Source organism: Somniosus microcephalus, chromosome 7 (assembly GCF_052327205.1).
Source record: "Somniosus microcephalus isolate GS21.2 chromosome 7, FLI_Smic_1.0, whole genome shotgun sequence".
Lineage (NCBI taxonomy): Eukaryota > Metazoa > Chordata > Chondrichthyes > Squaliformes > Somniosidae > Somniosus > Somniosus microcephalus.
In genome coordinates this window covers 194,107,078-194,123,338 of record NC_140993.1, presented here as the reverse complement: position 1 = coordinate 194,123,338, position 16,261 = coordinate 194,107,078, and positions in this window count along the sequence as shown.

The window sequence follows — 16,261 nt, the reverse complement described above, 5'->3', positions numbered from 1 at the left end:
TGTTGAAGGTTTTTGGGATACCGCGGGCGCAATTTTAGCCCGGCCGAAACGTAAATACGCTTAAAACCGTCTCGGAAGCGTAAGCTTTCTTTGGAGGTAACGCGCGCGTAGGTACGCCCTGTAACTTTCGAGTGCATACCCGCAACGCACACACGATGACAGACAGACAGATAGACAGAAAGACAGAAAGACAGATAGACAGAATGACAGAATGACAGAATGACAGAAGTACCGATTTATATATATAGATGCTTTAAATTCACTTATAAGAGTACAAAAGGATTATTTACTGATCTAAAACCATAAAAGCATTTGTAAAACTTCCTTACATCATTATGGCCATAATGAAAATTATGTCATATAATATCAGATGATGTAATCATAGAACAATCATGATCATATGAGCAATGGTTATTAAAATTATAATTTCCATTTTCTAGTATTCAATGAGGCAATAAATGGCTACTCTGCTGATTATCTGCCAAGGCTGCAGGCAGAAGCACTGAAACAGTTTCCATGGACACTGAACAAATGGAAAATATTACTATTATTATATATATTGAAATTATGGGTTCAACTTTGCAGTGCTTGAAAGATTGAGCAAATTTAACATTTAATGTCAGAAGGCCTTAATTAAGAATGTGATAGTGGTTCTGTTGTTGTATTTAAAATTCAAGCTTGTTGGCGCTGATTATGTTATCAGAATGTTACGTGATCATGCAAGATAATTTATGTTGCATGTTTAGTTAATGGCACACATGGACAGGCATATATTAACGAGAAGCTGCCAGTCATCAGAATTAGCTTCAGGAATGTCAGCAACTACATACGTAAGGGGTAATTTTACAAAATTGCACTTCCAATGGGCATCTTCACCACTTTGGATGTCATATTGGAAAGCCGGGGAGATGTCCCTGTGATTTTCCATCTATTAAAAAAAGAAAGAGGTTGCATTTTTGTAGCACCTTTCATGACCTCAGGATGTCCCAAAATACTTTTGAAGTGTAGCCACTGTTGTAAAGTAGGAAACGCAGTCGCCAATTTGTGCACAGTGAGGTCCCACAAGCAGCAGTAAGATAATCACCAGATAATATTTTAGTGATGTTGGTTGGCCAGAACACCGGGGAGAACTCCCCCGCTCTTCTTCAAAATAGTGCAATGGGATCATTTATGTCCACCTGAGAGGGAAAGCGGGGCCTCAGTTCAACGTCTCATCTGAAAGACGGCACCTCCATCAAAGGAGCACTCACTCACTACTGCCTGGTTTATCTGCTCAAGTCTCTGGATTAACTTTACTGAACTGAAAATCATGTAGTGTGAAGCCATAAATTCCCAACCTAGTTGGTAAGGTTCCAATAGCAAAATACTGCGGATGCTGGAAATCTGAAATAAAAACAGAAAATGCTGGAAATACTCAGCAGGCCAGGCAGCATCCGTGGGGAGAGAAACAGAGTTAACGTTTCAGGTCTAGGACCCTTCATCAGAAGGTAAGGTTCTATGCTGGGAGGACAATTTTATAAAATTACCCTATAGTTAATTACCTGATATATGTTAAATAAATCTTGAGCTACTAGTACCTGAATTGTGTAGTTTGAATATATCATCATAGAGCAAAAGTGAGTAATAAAATACAAAATATTAAACAAAAGCTATGAGTTAACAAAATATTTGCATTTCAAAGGATATATCTAAAAAGAGCTAATTTCAAAATCTTTTCAATTGCATTATGCTTTAAAAACTTCTACAAAAAGACTTGCTTGCAAAAGTGGTGCTAGAAGTCTTTAAAAGAGCTTCATCATAGTATTGTAAAAGTAGTCTTCATTTTCTTAGAGCACCCTCAGCAATAACTGTCTTGTGCATTGATTAAGTACCAGAGCCATGAGTATGGGAGCCATTTATTGCTTCACACACTCTAGACAAATGGGAGTTACTGCTTAAGCAATCTGAATGTTCATTCAAACCAGTTATCCAATTTACTTTTAATGGCATGATTTGCAAAAACCTGTGACATAATTCTTTCTTTCCTCCTAATCATGCTCCAAGAATAGCCCACTGACAAAAAGATACTTTTTTAAAAAGGGTATCTATTTCCTTCCCAGTTGATGCATTCAGTTGTGGCTGAAATGGGGGAAACCCCATTCATGAGTGACTGCCATTGTTGCTCTCAACAGACTGCTTGGAGACACTCAGAGTTGTAGTGTATGTGCCTTTAAGTCAGAACTACTTTTACAGCTCCTGTGTACTGTAGTACCGGCAGTGACCACACCTGTATATAAGCTTTGCGCATGCCTCTGTACCCCCAGTCTTGAGACTACCCTCCTCCAGTAAAGACCTGTTTATTGTTAATGTACGGCATCCATGTGATTATTTAATAACAGCATATCCACTGAACCACGAATCCAACAGTGGCGACGAGTGTCGATTCGAATCTACCTGCAACATAAAAAAAAATAAAAAAATAGTTGAGGCCAGGAACACGGGCGTCGACCAAGAGCAACCGCCCAGCAGTCAGGCAGAGATTGAACTTTGCAGGGGAGGCTGTGGAGAGCCGGGCTTGGTTCCGCAGCCACGACGAGCAGCAAGAGACCGACGACAGGTCCAACGCAGACCCTTCCCGAGCAGCGGCAGCTGGAGCCGACCGACGGCGGAGAGAAAGCCAAGCAGCATCGACGGGGTAAGACAGAGGGTGAAGAGCGCAGGTCGCAGCCGGGGGTTGAACACCAAGCGGCGTCGAGAAAAAGAAAACAAACTGGAGAGAGTGAGGGTAGAGAAACAGCCGGGTTCTAGACTGAGCGGCGTCGAAAAATATAAAAAGAAGAACGCGCAGAGCACAGCAAGGGCTCACGGGCTGAACAGGGTCTGCGGGGCGAAGAAAGGGGAGTGCAGGAGACGCCATTGAGCCGCGGAGAAGAAGAAAGAGCGCGGGAGACGCCATTTTTAGAAGCCGCAGCGGAGAAGAAGGGCGAGCGCGGGAAGGACGGAAAGCGCGGGAGACGCCATTTTGTGCCAGCTGAAAAGAAGGGGAAGCGCGGGAGGTGCCATTTTTGACAGTTAACTCACACCCAAAGATGCCGAAGAGTGGCAGTATCTCTACGTTCGACAATGAAGTCAAAGATTGGGCGACATATGTGGAATGTATTGAGGTGTATTGCAGGGCGAATGAAGTGCCAGATGCTAATAAAGCACTGGTTCTGTTAAATTCCATGGGTGCAAAAACTTATGGGTTACTGCGAAATCTAACAACCCCAGAGAAGCCGGTAAACAAGAATTTTGAAAACATAGTAGAAATCCTACAGGACCACTTAAACCCCACACCGCTGCTGATAGCAGAACGATTTAAGTTCCATAAAAGGAACCAACACAAAGACGAAAGCAATGCTGAGTACCTAACGGAACTGCGCAAGCTAGCGAAACACTGCCAGTTTGGAGCGGGACTAGCAGATATGTTAAGGGACAAGTTTGTGTGTGGGCTACAAAGTGAAGGAACCCAGAAACGGCTTCTATCAGAAAAGGACCTTACGCTTGACAAAGCTTTCAGTATGGCAGTATCACACGAAGCAGCCGCAAGGGGAGCTGCAGAGATACAACGGAGACCGCAAGAATATAGCACCAATGAAGTGTCCTATGGAACAGGGAAGTGCTATCGCTGTGGCAGAACAACACATGACCAGAAAGATTGTTGGTTCAAGGACCAAGTGTGCAGACAGTGTGGGAAAGCAGGACACATAGCAAGAGTCTGCAGGTCTGGGAAGAAAACCAACAGTAAGAAATCTCCACAGGAGAAGTACAAAAAGGTACACCAGGTGATGGACAATGGTTCAGACGAACAGAAAAGTGACACAGACTCACGAATCAAGGAGCTGGGTTGTCTGAAACTACATAAGGTAACAGAAATGGAGGATCACCAGACTATCTGGGTTACACTCAAGATAGACGGAGTCCAAGTGAAAATGGAATTGGACACAGTGTCAGCTCTAACAGTCATAAATCAAAGAGACTACAAGCGGCTATTTTCACACATACCCTTGAAAGCTACAGAGATAGTCTTGAAGATGTATACGGGGCAAAAAGTCTACCACAAAGGAAAAATAAGGGTGAAAGTGACATATAAAGGCAGGAAATACCTAAAATGGATATATATGTATTGCCAGATGGAGGACCACCACTGCTAGGACGTGAATGGATCCGGAAGATACAATTAGATTGGCATTCCATACAGGCACTGAAGGTTGAGGCCAAAAAGGATGACGACGTCACACCTGGACGACTGTCAAAAATGCTAACTGACACAAAAGAAGTGTTCCAGGAGGGACTAGGAACACTAAAAGGAATAACAGCAATGATTAAAATAGAGGAAAATGCAAGCCCAAAGTTTCTGAAGGCCAGACCAGTGCCTTTTGCGATCAGACCAGCTGTTGAAGCAGAGCTGGAAGGGTTGGAACATTCAGGAGTACTGTCCAAAGTGGACTGGAGCGAGTGGGCTACAACCATCGTTCCTGTAATGAAGAGGTCGTTGAGTAATACGCCTGGGGAACCATAGAAGGTCCGCATCTGTGGGGAATTTAAGGTGACAGTGAACCCAGTCCTTCACACGGTACAATATCCGCTTCCACGAATTGAGGATATTTTCGCCTCGCTATCTGGAGGTAAACGCTTCACCAAAATTGATCTAGCCCAGGTGTACTTGCAAATGGAGGTAGAAGAAGCTTCGAAACAATACCTTACGATCAACACTCATAAAGGTCTCTATCAATACAACCGGCTGGTGTTTGGAGTAGCCTCGGCTCCGGCTATCTGGCAAAGGGCGATGGATCAGGTCCTGCAAGGGATTCCAGGGACCCAGTGTTATTTGGACGACATCTTGGTCACGGGCGAAAATGACGGTGATCACCTCGTCAACTTGGAGAAGGTGCTCACCAGATTAAAGGAGTATGGGCTACGAGCTAATCGCCATAAGTGCGAGTTTTTGCAGAAACAGATCTCGTATTGTGGCCACGTCATCGATGAAGAGGGGTTACATAAGTCCCCTGACAAGATTGAGGCAGTAGTCAAGGCTCCAGCACCGGAAAATGTGTCACAACTGAGGTCGTTCCTCGGGCTGGTAAACTACTACCGCAAGTTCTTACCAAATTTGTCTACGGTATTACACCCACTGAACACCCTACTGCAAACAGGGGTACCATGGAAGTGGGATGACGGACGTAGACGAGCTTTCCAGAAGTGTAAAGAATTGATCACATCAAAAGAGGTGTTGGCCCATTTCAACCCAGCACTACCAATTCGTTTGGCATGTGATGCATCACCCTATGGTATTGGAGCGGTGCTGTCACACAAATTCCCTGACGGGTTGGAGAGGTCAGTAGCCTTTGCGTCTCGGTCACTAACCTCAGCCGAGCGCAACTACGCCCAGATTGACAGGGAGGCCCTCAGCCTAGTATGGGGAGTAAAAAAATTCAACCACTATCTGCATGGGCAGAAGTTCACCTTGCTGACTGACCACCAACCACTTGTCTCCATCTTTAATCCTAAGAAGGGCGTTCCAGTGATGACTGCACAGCGGTTACAAAGATGGTCCCTGTTTCTAGGGGCGAATTAATATGAAATAGAATGTAAAGGCACGAAACAGCATGGGAACGCTGATGGGCTATCGCGCCTGCCACTGCCTACTGTGGAGGAAGCACCAGCAGTGGACCCTATCAAGATATTTTATTCGTCAATAATTGAACGATTGTCAGTAACGAACGCGGATATAGAGGAGACCCGCAATGATCCGACGCTGTCTTGGGTATATGAATTGACGGTGAGGGGATGGCCAACTCATGGTGACTCACTGTTGCCAGCATTCTCATCCAGAAGAGAACAGCTGTCAGTATGCCAGGGGACAGTGATGTGTGGATCCAGAGTGGTGAATCCACCCAAGTTAAGGGAGAGAGTGCTAAATGAGCTACATGAAGGTCATCTAGGGGGAGTGAAAATGAAAAACCTTGCTAGGGCTTATGTGTGGTGGCCGGGAATCGATCAACAATTCGAAGACCTAACTAAGAGCTGCTTAGGATGCCAGAAGGTCCAAAATGCACCACCACATGCCCCTCTACACCCATGGGAGTGGCCCTCCTCTCCATGGCAACGGGTGCATATTGATTTTGCTGGTCCATTCATGGACTCAATGTTCTTAATAGCAGTGGATGCTCATTCAAAGTGGCCTGAGGTGATAAAAATGTCTTCAACCACTACAGAGAAAACGATTGCAGTCCTACGGACCATATTTGCCAGAAACGGTTTGCCAGAGCAGATTTGCTCTGATAATGGACCACAGTTTGTGTCCGACGAGTGCCAAAAATTTATGAGAAGGAATGGGGTAAGGCATTACACATCCGCCCCGTATCATCCAGCCACAAATATATTGGCTGAGAGGTTCGTACAAACCTTTAAGAAGGCGATAAAGGCCATGTGCGACGATGAAATTCCACTACAGCATAAGATGGACAATTTCTTATTAGCCTACCGAAACGCGACACATGCAGTTACCAACCAGACCCCGGCCATGATGTTCTTTAACCGAAGGTTGAGATCTCGTCTGGACTTGCTCAGACCAAATGTGCGAAGAAATGTTGAGGACAAACAATTCTAGCACATCAATGAGAAGCCGACAAGGAGCTTCAATGTAGGGCAACCAGTCTTGGCCCATGACTATCGAACAGAGAAATGGCAACCCGGAACGATATGTACAAGGCAGGGGCCATTAATGTACACAGTGGATGTCGGGGAGAACATTGTGAGATGCCACGTCGATCAGATCTTAGCGTCACAGGAACGCATCAACCCCATGTCTCGAGTACCTGGGGATGAACCCGACATACCGGTAGCATCTACCTCAGACCCAGTAGCAGTGGAACCCGATGAACTACCCGATGAAAAGGGGTCAGAATCGCCTCTGCACCAAGAACAAGAATCTCCGGAAAGGCGCTATCCCGAAAGGGTCAGGAAGCCGCCCCAAAGACTGAATCTATAAATGGACTTTTGTTGTTTAATGTACATGTTGAAATGTCAATTGTTATTTGAATATTAGGGGTACTACTAATCTAAAAGGGGAGGAATTGTAGTGTATGTGCCTTTAAGTCAGAACTACTTTTACAGCTCCTGTATACTGTAGTACCGGCAGTGACCACACCTGTATATAAGCTTTGCGCATGCCTCTGTACCCCCAGTCTTGAGACTACCCTCCTCCAGTAAAGACCTGTTTATTGTTAATGTACGGCATCCGTGTGATTATTTAATAACAGCATATCCACTGAACCACGGATCGAACAAGAGTGGTTCACAATTTATCTCCCTTTGGTTCCTCCCTGACCTCAAGAAGAAGCAGCTGACCTCTGGACGGCCCCTCCCTGTCCTGCTGCAACTGAAATCAGCAACAAAGGGGATCAAAACCTGCATGCCAGCAGTTGCATAAATAAAATGCCAAAAAGGCATTTATTTAGTTTGTTAAAAAAAAGTTTTACTTTATATTTTACTAGAATTTATGGGGATAATATTGACATTATGTGATAGTGCAAAATGGGTAATAGCAAATTGGCAGCCTGTTTAAATTTATCCTGACTATTATTCCATTGGAAATTAATAGCAGGAAAGATGTAAAATGGGCTACCGACTCGCCAACACTCATTTTACACTTTCATACAAATGACCCTCTATGAGTGTTGTGCAGTACTGTACATTTTTCCAGGTAAATGACACATCAGAAACCTGTCTGCCAAACCACTGCATGCTAATAGTTGGCATAATGATGCTGTAGTGATGAAAATCAGTGACATATTTCTCCCTTTTTTTTCCTTCTCTCACGTGGCAGCTGTCTGTCATTCTGCCATTGCCATTTACACTTCATCTAGTCATCTTTTGTTTCTTAACTTGTCCCATTACCATCTCCTTTTGCCTTGCACCATCATCCCTTTTTGTTGTGTATGTACCTTTAAGAGAATAACTGGTCTCAGACTGCAGTACCGGCAGTGACCACCCCTGTATAAAAGGCGCTAGAGAGCCTCTGTTTGTTAGTTTTCACTATTGACTTCCACCAGTAAAGACTTGTTGTTTTCACTCCTGCTGGTCCGTGTCTCAATCATTCACGGACTTAACACTGGCGACGGGTAAGAAACAAACTTACCTGCAACTCGGCAGCACCGCAGACGACGTTGTTGAAGGTCGGAGCCAGAAGAAAAAAAAATTTGAGTCCAAAGACACTCGAGAAACGGGTGTCGACTGTCAATCATCGGTTTGAAAACTTGCAGGAGAGACTGTCAAGAGCCAGGTTCGGTTCACCAGTCTGTGGTTTCCCAGCTAGTCAGGCTGGTGGCAGGTAGTGCTCTGATCCTTCCTGGGCTGCGGCGGGCTGGAGCTCGATCGGGTGGCTTTTCAGCGGGGCCGAGCAGCGAGTCGGGAGGCAAAGAGAGAGAGAGAGGGTGGAGCACACAGGGCGCGGCCGGTGCTTCGAAGCCGGGCAGCGTTCGGACCTAAGAAGAGGGAGGGAAGTGTCCCAGAGGGTCCGCTCCATGACGGGAAAATAATAAAAGAAAAAGAATCAATATTTAACGCGCAAGAAACCATGGAAAGCAGCGCTAACAACAGCGGGGAAGAAGGCAAAGCGCGGGAGGCGCCATTTTGTTAAATCGGGGAAGAAGGCAAAGCGCGGGAGGCGCCATTTTAGATTTGCAAGATGCCGAAGACTGGCTGTATCACTGCTTTTGATAATACATTAGAGGACTGGACCACGTATGTGGAAAGAGTCGAGGTATATTTTGAGGCAAACGAAATAGCGGAGGGGAAAAAGGCATCGATATTGCTAAACTTAATGGGCGCTAGAACGTAAGGCCTATTGCGGGACCTGATTACTCCAGCCAAACCGAAGGTGAAGAGTTTTAACTAAATTGTTGCTGTCCTACAGGAACACTTAAACCCTGCACCGCTGTTGATAGCAGAAAGATTTAAATTCCACAGGAGAACTCAGCACAAAGATGAGAGCAATGCTGAGTATCTTACGGAACTACGCAAGCTATCAAAGCACTGCCAGTTCGGAGCAGGACTGGCAGATACCCTACGGGACAAATTTGTCTGTGGACTGCTGAGTGAAGGAACACAGAAGAAGTTACTCTCAGAAAAAGAGCTGACGCTAGATAAGGCTTTCAGCGTGGCAGTATCGTATGAAGCAGCAGCCAGGGGAGCTGCAGAAATTCAACAAAAACCACAGGAATACGGCACCCACGAAATGACACGGGGATTTGCAAAATGTTATCGCTGCGGCAGAACTAACCATGACCAGAAGGACTGCTGGTCCAAAGACAAAATATGCAGACAATGCAGGAAGATTGGACACATTGCATGAGTTTGCAGGTCTGGGAAGAAGACCAGCGACAACAAAAAGGCTACTAAGGAACCGTACAAGAAAGTACAAAAGATGACGGACAGTAGTTCCGAAGACCAGATGAGCGATAGTGAATCCGAGAACAGGAGACTAAGCTGTCTCAAACTTCACAATGTAATCGCAAAAGAGGATCACCGAACCATTTGGGTCACCCTCACGATAGCAGGGTCCCAAGTTAAAATGGAATTGGATACAGGATCAGCGCTAACCGTCATGAATCGACGAGACTACGAGCGGCTATTTTCACACATACCCTTGAGAGAGACATCCATCGTCTTGACGACGTATACGGGGCAAAAAGTATACCCCAGAGGAAAAATAAGGGTGCCTGTCGAATACAATGGCAAGAAAATACGGAAATTGTATCTCTACATACTGCCAAATGGTGGACCACCGTTATTGGGATGGGAATGGATCAGGAAGATAAACTTAGATTGGCATTCCATTCATGCAATAACGGTGATGGTAAAAAAAATGAAGACGTCACTCCTGGACGATTGTCAACAATCTTAGCTAACGCCAAAGAGGTATTTCAACAAGAACTGGGCACGCTTAAAGGCATAACCGCCTCGATAAAAATAGAAGAGAATGCAGTTCCCAAGTTTTTCAAAGCAAGACCGGTACCATATGCAATTCGCCCAGCCGTCGAGGCAGAGCTGGAGAATCTGGAGAAGGCGGGCGTGTTGTCTAAGGTCAACTGGAGCGAGTGGGCGACACCCATCATTCCTGTCATGAAGAAAACGTTAAGCAATAAGTCCGGAGAGCCAAGGAAGATAAGCATCTGTGGGGATTTCAGGGTGACAGTGAACCCTGTCCTTCACGCAGTACAATATCCTCTTCCAAGGATACAAGACATCTTCGCCTCACTGTCTGGAGGGAAGTGTTTTACAAAAATTGACCTAGTGATGCACTATCAACAACACCAAAGACTACGAATTGAACTTATACGAAGTAGGCTTTTATTGACTAAGAACTGGAGCATGCCTCTGCTAGTGGATCCATCCTAAGAGCTCCCGGGGGAAGGGTGGTGAGTCACCTTTATACCCGGGCTTAGGGGTGGAGCCAGGGGCGGAGACATGCCCGGACCTGTACAGAGTTAACAGTGGTTTACCACACAGACATGTACAGAGTTCGCAGTGGTTTACCACATTCACCCCTCGTTTAAAAAAGAGTCCGGCGGAGTGAAGTGTTTCAAAAGTTCATATACGAAAGTCTCTCCGGGGGTCTTGTCTGCCGTAATGATCTTCGTGGTGCCGGTTGCGGCGGTTCTTTGCCCGTGGCCGCTTCTCGCGTGGGACGGAGCACTGGCGTGTCGCCCTCTCGGGGTAGGGATGGCACCGGCATGTCGTCAGTTCATGGTAGACACCCCGGTGGTGCGTCGTGGGTAGTGGTGGTGGGTGGAGGTAGTGGATGGTGGTCGATGGTGTTTCGGGTGGTGCCTGAGGGTGCGAGGTCTCGAATTGAGACTGTGTCCTCCCGCCCATCAGGATACGCCACGTAGGCGTACTGTGGGTTGGCGTGGAGGAGGTGAACCTTTTCGACCAGGGGGTCCGTCTTATGGCTCCTCACGTGTTTCCTGAGCAGGACGGGTCCCGGAGATGTCAGCCATGGCAGTAGTGATGTCCCCGAGGTGGATTTCCTGGGGAAGACGAACATCTTCTCGTGAGGGGTGGCGTTTGTGGCAGTACAGAGCAGTGATCGTATGGAGTGGAGCGCATCGGGGAGGACATCTTGCCAGCGGGAGATTGGGAGGCCCTTGGATTTTAGGGCGAGCATGGCGGTCTTCCACACCGTTGCGTTCTCCCTCTCTACCTGTCCGTTACCCCGGGGGCTGTAGCTGGTAGTCCTGCTCATGGCTATGCCCTTCTCGAGCAGGTACTGGCGCAGCTCGTCGCTCATGAACGACGAGCCCCTGTCGCTGTGGATGTAATTGGGGAAGCCAAATATGGCGAACAGGTCGTTGAGGCACCTGATGACTGTGGCGCTGGTCATGTCCGGGCAGGGGATGGCGAAGGGGAAACGGGAGTACTCGTCAATAATATTGAGGAAGTACGTGTTGCGGTCAGAGGAGGGAAGGGGCCCCTTGAAATCGACGCTGCGACGTTCGAAGGGGCGGGTGGCTTTAATCAGGTGTGCCCTGTCTGGCCGATAAAATTGCGGTTTGCATTCAGCGCAGACCTGGCAGTTCCTGGTCATGGTCCTGACCTCCTCGATGGAGTAAGGCAGGTTGCGAGCTTTAATAAAATGGAAGAACCTGGTGACCCCCGGGTGGCAGAGATCATTGTGGAGGGTCCGTAGCCTATCGACTTGTGCGTTGGCACATGTCCCACGGGATAGGGCGTCTGGGGGCTCATTAAGTTTCCCGGGCCGGTATAAGATATCGTAGTTGTAGGTGGAAAACTCGATCCTCCACCGCAATATCTTATCATTTTTGATTTTACCCCTTTGTCTGTTGTTAAACATAAATGCTACTGACCATTGGTCAGTGAGCAGGGTGAAACGTTTACCGGCCAGGTAATGCCTCCAGTGCCGTACAGCCTCCACTATCGCCTGGGCCTCCTTCTCGACTGAGGAGTGTCGAATTTCGGGGCCCTGGAGGGTCCGTGAAATGAAGGCCACGGGTCTCCCCGCCTGTTTAAGGGTTGTTGTTGGGGCGAAGTCGGATGCATCGCTCTCCACTTGGAAAGGGATGGACTCATCCACTGCGTGCATTGTGGCCTTCGCAATGTCCTCTTTTATGAGGGTGAAGGCCGCACGGGCCTCTGCCGTCAGGGGGAAGGAAGTTGACTTGATGAGGGGCCGGGCTTTGTCCGCATAGTTGGGCACCCACTGGGCGTAGTAAGAGAAGAACCCTAGGCATCTTTTCAGGGCTTTTAGGCAGTGGGGGAGGGGTAGTTCCAGGAGGGGGCGCATTCGGTCGGGGTCGGGGCCGATGACTCCGTTTTCCACCACGCAGCCAAGAATAGCAAGGCGCGTGGTGCGGAACATACATTTTTCTCTGTTGTATGTCAGATTCAGCTGTTGGGCCGTACGGAGGAATTTTTCTAGGTTGGCTTCGTGGTCATGCCGGTCATGGCCGCAGATGGTGACGTTGTCTAGATAGGGGAAGGTGGCCTGCAGTGCGTTCTGGTCAACCATCCGGTCCATCTCCCTTTGGAAGACCGAGACCCCATTGGTGACGCCGAAGGGGACTCGGAGGAAGTGGTAGAGGCGACCGTCGGCCTCGAAGGCCGTGTACTGGTGGTCCTCAGGCCTGATGGGGAGCTGGTGGTATGCCGACTTCAGATCAATCGTCGAGAATACCCAGTATTGTGCTATCTGGTTGACCATGTCAGATATGCGGGGAAGTGGGTATGCGTCTAATTGCGTGTATCGATTGATCGTCTGGCTGTAATCAATAACCAGGCGCTGTTTTTCGCCGGTCTTCACTACCACCACTTGGGCTCGCCATGGGCTGGTGCTGCCCTTGATAATCTCTTCCCTCAGGAGTCTTTCTACTTCTGATTTAATAAAGCTCCTATCCCCGGCACTGTACCGCCTGCTTTTAGTAGCAATTGGCTTGCAGTCTTTGGCGAGGTTAGCGAACAACGGGGGGGGGGTTTGACCTTCAGGGTGGACAGGCTGCATACTTTGCGCGGCGCCGTGTTTAAATTCTGCGGCTGCAGACTGTAAGTGGGGGAAGGGGCCCGCCATATGCCATCGTGACGCTCTCCAGATGGCACTGGAAGTCTAACCTTGCAGTACGGGAGCGCAGAGCTGTGGCAGGACGAGGAATTTAAAACCTCTGTACTCCACGCCGTTCACTGTCAGAGTCGCTACACAGTAGCCGCCGACGTCCGCCGTATGGGACTTTGAGGCCCTAAAGACCTGGTGGCGTGTGGGCATAACCGATAGGGAGTAGCGTCGCACCGTGTCGGGGTGGATGAAGCTCTCCGTGCTTCCGCAGTCGAAAAGGCAATTTGTGGCATGGCCATTTACCTTTACGTTCATCATGGACCTGGCTAGTTGATGGGGCCTAGATTGGTCCAGGGTGATGGAGGCCATCGTCGAGGTCGGTGGGTCACTGTAGTATTCGCCCGCGCCGGGGGCCTGGTCTTGAAATGGTGTCCAAGATGGCGGCTCCCCCACGGCTGGTGGTGCCCAAAATGGCGGCCCGCATGGCTCACACGTGGTTGGTGGGGTCCAAAATGGCGGCCTGCACAGTTCACACGCGGCGCTGCTGGAATTGGGGGTTGATTTCGCCCTGCACACTCTCGCGTAGTGGCCTTTCTTGCCGCATTTGGAGCAGGTCGCGTCCTTTGCTGGGCATTGCTGTCTGGGGTGCTTGGCCTGGCCGCAGAAGTAGCATTTCTGGCCTCTGGTCATTGCAGCTGTAGTTGGGCTGCTGGCGGCTTGTGGCCTTACCGGGTCCCAAGATGGCTGCTCCCGTGACATCCACGTGGCCATCCGGTCAGGGGGGTAGGCGTCCATGTTCTGGAGGGCCACGTCTAACGAGTTAGCGAGGGCCACCGTCTTCTGCAGATCGAGCCCCCTCTGTTCCAGCAGCCTCTGCCGAGTATAGTTGGATCTGATGCCGGCTACATAGGCGTCTCGGATCAGGTCTTCCGTGCATTCCTTGGCCGTCACCGCTTTGCAATTACAGGCCCGGCCGAGGACTCTCAGTGCCAGTAAATATACGGCGCCCGATTCCCCGGGGCGCTGTTTTCGGGTAGCCAGGAGGTGTCTGGCATAGACCTCGTTAACAGGCCTCACATATTGTTCCTTTAGCGTCGCGATGGCGGCCGCGTAAGTTGTGGCGTCTCGGATGGTCGAGTAGACTCGGTGGCTCACCCGTGAGCTCAAGACAAGCCGTTTCGCGTCATCTGTAGTGACGGTAGTGCTGGAGGCCTCCAGGAAGGCTTCGAAACAGCTCAGCCAGTGTTCAAAGTTATTGGCTGCATCTGCTGCTTGAGGATCCAGGTCTAAATGTTCCGGCTTCAAGATTTGCTCCATGTCAAAAATTTAGTCAATAAAATTGATGCACTATCAACAACACCAAAGACTACGAGTTGAACTTATACGAAGTAGGTTTTTATTGACTAAGAACTGGAGCATGCCTCTGCTAGTGGATCCATCCTAAGAGCTCCCGGGGGAAGGGTGGTGAGTCACCTTTATACCCGGGCTTAGGGGTGGAGCCAGGGGCGGAGACATGCCCGGACCTGTACAGAGTTAACAGTGGTTTACCACACAGACATGTACAGAGTTAGCAGTGGTTTACCACATTCACCCCTCGTTTAAAAAAGAGTCCGGCGGAGTGAAGTGTTTCAAAAGTTCATATACGAAAGTCTCTCCGGGGGTCTTGTCTGCCGTAATGATCTTCGTGGTGCCGGATGCGGCGGTTCTTTGCCTGCGGCCGCTTCTCGCGTGGGACGGAGCACTGGCGCGTCACCCTCTCGGGGTAGGGATGGCACCGGCATGTCGTCAGTTCATGGTAGACACCCCGGTGGTGCGTCGTGGGTAGTGGTGGTGGGTGGAGGTAGTGGATGGTGGTCGATGGTGTTTCGGGTGGTGCCTGAGGGTGCGAGGTCTCGAATTGAGACTGTGTCCTCCCGCCCATCAGGATACGCCACGTAGGCGTACTGTGGGTTGGCGTGGAGGAGGTGAACCTTTTTGACCAGGGGGTCCGTCTTATGGCTCCTCACGTGTTTCCTGAGCAGGACGGGTCCCGGAGATGTCAGCCATGGCAGTAGTGATGTCCCCGAGGTGGATTTCCTGGGGAAGACGAACATCTTCTCGTGAGGGGTGGCGTTTGTGGCAGTACAGAGCAGTGATCGTATGGAGTGGAGCGCATCGGGGAGGACATCTTGCCAGCGGGAGATTGGGAGGCCCTTGGATTTTAGGGCGAGCATGGCGGTCTTCCACACCGTTGCATTCTCCCTCTCTACCTGTCCGTTACCCCGGGGGTTGTAGCTGGTAGTCCTGCTCATAGCTATGCCCTTCTCGAGCAGGTACTGGCGCAGCTCGTCGCTCATGAACGACGAGCCCCTGTCGCTGTGGATGTAATTGGGGAAGCCAAATATGGCGAACAGGTCGTTGAGGCACCTGATGACTGTGGCGCTGGTCATGTCCGGGCAGGGGATGGCGAAGGGGAAACGGGAGTACTCGTCAATAATATTGAGGAAGTACGTGTTGCGGTCAGAGGAGGGAAGGGGCCCCTTGAAATCGACGCTGCGACGTTCGAAGGGGCGGGTGGCTTTAATCAGGTGTGCCCTGTCTGGCCTATAAAATTGCGGTTTGCATTCGGCGCAGACCTGGCAGTTCCTGGTCATGGTCCTGACCTCCTCGATGGAGTAAGGCAGGTTGCGAGCTTTAATAAAATGGAAGAACCTGGTGACCCCCGGGTGGCAGAGATCATTGTGGAGGGTCCGTAGCCTATCGACTTGTGCGTTGGCACATGTCCCATGGGATAGGGCGTCTGGGGGCTCATTAAGTTTCCCGGGCCGGTATAAGATATCGTAGTTGTAGGTGGATAACTCGATCCTCCACCGCAATATCTTATCATTTTTGATTTTCCCCCTTTGTCTGTTGTTAAACATAAATGCTACTGACCGTTGGTCAGTGAGCAGGGTGAAACGTTTACCGGCCAGGTAATGCCTCCAGTGCCGTACAGCCTCCACTATCACCTGGGCCTCCTTCTCGACTGAGGAGTGTCGAATTTCGGGGCCCTGGAGGGTCCGTGAAATGAAGGCCACGGGTCTCCCCGCCTGGTTAAGGGTTGCGGCTGGGGCGAAGTCGGATGCATCGCTCTCCACTTGGAAAGGGGTGGACTCATCCACTGCGTGCATTGTGGCCTTCGCAATGTCCTCT